Consider the following 5,000-nt stretch of genomic DNA (forward strand, 5'->3'; position numbering starts at 1 on the left):
GCCCAAACTCTTCTTACTTCTCATCCTCTCCTTGCCGGCTTTTCATATTAACCCAACCCCCTCCTCCTCCTCTTCTTCTACCTCCTCCTCCTACTCCTACTCCTCCTCCTCCTCCTCCTCCTCCTCCTCCTCCTCCTCCTCCTCTGCTGCAGCCGTCAGTCTTGTTTTTGTTTTCCACTTTTGCTGCAACTTTACGGGTCTTCTTCCCTCGCAGGTGTAAGGATGTGTGTCTTTTAAGCAGGATTTCTGGAGCCCAACGTCAACAGTGCTTTTACTTACTCCTCTCCTTCCTCACTCCCTCCAGCCCGCCCGCCCCTTGCTGCTAATTCATTTCCGGGATAGCGAGAGAGGAAGAGGGACAGGCGGTGTACTGAAGGGGTGGAGGGAAGGGGAGAGAAGAGGTAGAGGAAAGGGAGGAGGATAGGAGAGAGAGAGGAGGGAAGGGGAGAGGAAGGACAGGTAGAGTACTGAAGGGGGTGGAGGGTAGGGAGAGAAAGAAAGTAGGGAAAGAAAGGGTAGAGAGGAATAGAAAGGGGTAGAGGGAGGGAAAGAGGGATAGGAGAGGGAGAGGAAAGGAGGGAAAGGGAGAGGAAGAAGGAATAGAGCACCGAAAAGAAGAGGGAAGAGAGGTATGTAGTCAAGGAAAGAGAGGGTAGAGAGGGATAGAGAAAAAGGGTAGGGAGGAAAAGAGGGATGGAAGGAAGGGAAGAGGAAGAGATAGAATAAAGAAGTGGTAGGTGGAGGAAGTGGAAAAGGGAGAGGTAGAAGTGTATGTAGCGAGAAGAAAACGGTGGGTAGAGAGGGACAGAGAGAAAGAGAGGTAGAAGGGAGAGAGAGAAGGAGAGAAGGAGAGAGGAAGAGAAGAAGTAAAATCTAAGTTTCTGCTACTTAATTTATTTGAAAGTCTATATTCAAATGTATGTTTTGCCAGTAATGTTGTTTGTTTGTGTAAGTCTTGCTCTTGTGCAGGTTAAGATAAACACACACACACACACACACACACACACACACACACACACACACGGCCCGGTAGCTCAGTGGTTAGAGCGCTGGCTTCACAAGCCAGATGACCGGGGTTCGATTCCCCGGCCGGGTGGAGATATTTGGGTGTGTCTCCTTTCACGTGTAGCCCCTGTTCACCTAGCAGTGAGTAGGTACGGGATGTAAATCGAGGAGTTGTGACCTTGTTGTCCCGGTGTGTGGTGTGTGCCTGGTCTCAGACCTATCCCAAGATCGGAAATAATGAGCTCTGAGCTCGTTCCGTAGGGTAACGTCTGGCTGTCTTGTCAGAGACTGCAGCAGATCAAACAGTGAATTACACACACACTAATTCATTTTCCTTACACTGTATTAAGCAATCAACTCAAAACAGTATCTCTCTCTCTCTCTCTCTCTCTCTCTCTCTCTCTCTCTCTCTCTCTCTTTCTTTATCTTTGAAATCTACGGAACCAACACACCCATTCCCACAGTCCCTATTAATCTACACACTCAATCTCCAACTTCAATAACTAACTACAACACCTACACTTACTGACATATCACCGAAAACTTTTGCTAATTTGAGCGGGATATGAACTAAGGCCAATCAATTAACAAGACAAGGATTTCTCACTATACAAACACGTACTTTTCTAATTTCAAACCTTCCCTTCTGTGTTCATTCGGTATCAGAACTCTCCATAACATTATAATAGTGTTCATATTTCTATCATGCCTCTTTTTTCTATTCTCCTCTATTTTATTTCATTTTTCTCTCTTTATTTCTTTCCATTTATATTTTAAATTTTTATTCATTAATTTCCTTTATCTTATTTTTCCATATATTAATTCATCTTTCTATATTTGTCCTGTTTTTTTTTTTTTTACTTCTCTCCTCCTCCAGTCCTTTCCACATTTATCCGTCTTTGTAAGTTTCCCCTCTCTATTCCCCCTCTTCATTTTTCCTTATATTTATTCAGTTCTTATCTCTTCCCTCTACTTTCTTTATTTTTCTTCACTTTCATTCTCCTTCCTGCATTCGTCCCTTTCTTCTTTCCCTTTCACTTTCTTCCCCACATCAATTCCTCTTTTTATACTTTTCTACCTATCTCAAATTTCCCTCTCATTTCTTCCAGTTCTTATCTCTCCCCTGTCCTTTCTTGATTTTTCTTCACTTTTATTCTCCTTCCTGCATTCCTCCCTTTCTTCTTTCCTTCTCATTTTCTTCCCCACATCAATTCCTCTTTTTTCATATTTTCTAACTCAAATTTCCCTCTCCTTACTTTATTCTTCTTCACTTTCACTCTTCTTAAACTTCTCCTTTCTCCTTCACCTGCTTTTCTTTCCCACATTAAATCCTCTATTTATACATTTCTACATCAAATTTTCCTCTTCTTTCTATCTCATATGCATTCCTCTTCCTGCTCTTCTCGTCCTCTTCTTTTCCTCCCTTCAATACACAAAGTCACCGGAAAAAAATGGAACACCTCAACACGTACGTATCAAAAGCATCCATGTTGGAAAAAATATATAAAACCTTCCAGAACCTTACGGCGTCAACATGAAGCTAATGAGTTACTGGAAATAAGAAAAAAAAACATGAGACAAGAATTCCTCATCAAGCATATTAAACCTTGCGTGTTGAAAATACAGAAACAAATGTATTATAATATCTTGGGGAAAAAGAAAAATGGGAAAAGAGGTTAAAGTAAAAAGAAGAGAATGAAAATGGAAGTCAAAATGATAAAAAAAAAAAAAGACAAGGAAAAGAAAACAAGGGGGAAAATAATGGGGAAAAGGTTGAGAGAAATTTTTAAAATGAAGAAAAAGGAGAAGGAGAAAAAAGGAGAAAAAGAAAAAAAGAAAAAAGAGAAAGAAAATCAGGAATAAAGCAAAAAATAAAGTTAGAATAGGAAAAAAAAACTACCCAAAAGAACAAAAAAAAAAGAATAAAAACAAAAACACAAAAAAGAACAAAGATAAAAGGAAATAAAAAACGAAAAAAAAAGAAACAAAGAACAAAAACACAAGAAAAGAACAGATAAAGAGGAAAAAAAAAGAAAAAAAAAACACAGCAAACCCATCTTTTTACACTCACATGATATCAAACCTTCCATTTCAGCATTACGAAGACGAGTGGGCAGAAAAGACCATCCGGAACATAACAGTGTCGATATAAACCTTGAGTCAACTGGAAAATGAAAAAAAAACACATAAATAACACTGGAAATATTTGAAGGATTAATTTCCATGTAAATTATAAGAAAAAAAAACTAGTGATGCAGAAAATAAATAAAAGAAAATGTAGAAAGCTTTGGTCTTGTCTGAGATAATAAATGTACTGGAAACAAACCTACTACTACTACTACTACTACTACTACTACTACTACAAAAACAACAGGAACAGCTACAAACATATGAAAAACAAGAAAAAACGAGCAAAAACCGCAATATTTGACAGATCACTTTCCATGTAAATTATGAGAAATCCAGAGAGAAAAAATGAGAAGAAAATAATTTGAGAAAAAAAAAACATAACGTCGACATGAAGCAAATGAGTGACCTGGGAAAAAAAGAGAGGAAAAGAAAAAAAAATAAGGAAAGCAAGAGAAAAAAAAGGAAAAAAGTCAAGGAAAACGAGAAAAAAAAAGAAAAGACAAGGAAAACAAAAGAAGAAACGAAGAGGAAAAGGGAAAAACTGAGAGGATAAAGGTAAAACTGAGAAAAAGGAAAAAAATGAGAGGAAAAGAAAAAACTGAGAGAATAAAAACAGGAAAAGGAAAAAAACTGAGAGGAAAATGAAAAAAACAATGAAAACAAAAGAAAAACCACAACACAAGCGAAACACGAAACATTTGACGGAAAAGAAAAGAAGAAAAGGAAAAAAAAAAGCTTACAAAACGTTATGGCGTCGAAGGAAAGCTAATGAATGAACTGTAAAAATAAATATATTCAAAAAAAGAAGAAAAAAAAACACAAGTGACATGAGAGAGAGAGAGAGAGAGAGAGAGAGAGAGAGAGAGAGAGAGAGAGAGAGAGAGAGAGAGAGAGAGAGAGAGAGAGAGAGATAAACATACAACACATCACATCGCCATCCACGCTCCAGTATTTAGAAACAAGGGTGAACAAAAACCAGGTATGACAGGTTGAAAACTCTATCACTGGAATATAAGCGATCTCACCTGACAGCGCAGGTAACACACGTGCCGTTGACTAATTACCGGTGAGTGGTCAAACCCGCCGCGCCTCACCTGTCGCCCCACACACCTGCCCATCCCGCATCCCGCCCCTCACACCTTTGTCGTGTCGCGGGATTCATAATTGTAGGGTGGTGGTGGTGGTGGTGGTGGTGGTGGTGATAATGAGGATACATAGACAAGCACAATGCAGCTGTGTGTGTGTGTGTGTGTGTGTGTGTGTGTGTGTGTGTGTGTGTGTGTGTGTGTGTGTGTGTGTGTGTGTGTGTGTGTGTGTGTGTGTGTGTGTGTGTGTGTGTGTGTGTGTGTGTGTGTGTGTGTGTGTGTGTGTGTGTGTGTGTGTGTGTGTGTGTGTGTGTGAGAGAGAGAGAGAGAGAGAGAGAGAGAGAGAGAGAGAGAGAGAGAGAGAGAGAGAGAGAGAGAGAGAGAGAGAGAGAGAGAGAGAGAGAGAGAGAGAGAGAGAGAGAGAAATGACAGATAAACAAACAGACGAGGACTTACCTACTCACTCACACACACACACACACACACACACACACACACACACACCCAAAAAAAAAAAAAATAAAATAAAAAAAATAGAATACAACAAAATAGAGAAAAGAAATAAGATACATGCCGACACACATAAACTGCGAAATAAAACATGTATCGGATGAAATGGACACGCTGACTGGTGAGTATCATGAATAATGTAAAGGAAGCCGAGGTCAATTCAACGAACTTAATATACTTCCAAATATTTTACATTAAACTCTCGTAATATATTCATCAGCCGATATTAGCATTATTACCTGATAAATATACCTGAGCAAAATATATACG

This window comes from Portunus trituberculatus, chromosome 32 (genome assembly GCF_017591435.1).
Source record: "Portunus trituberculatus isolate SZX2019 chromosome 32, ASM1759143v1, whole genome shotgun sequence".
Classification (NCBI taxonomy): Eukaryota; Metazoa; Arthropoda; class Malacostraca; order Decapoda; family Portunidae; genus Portunus; species Portunus trituberculatus.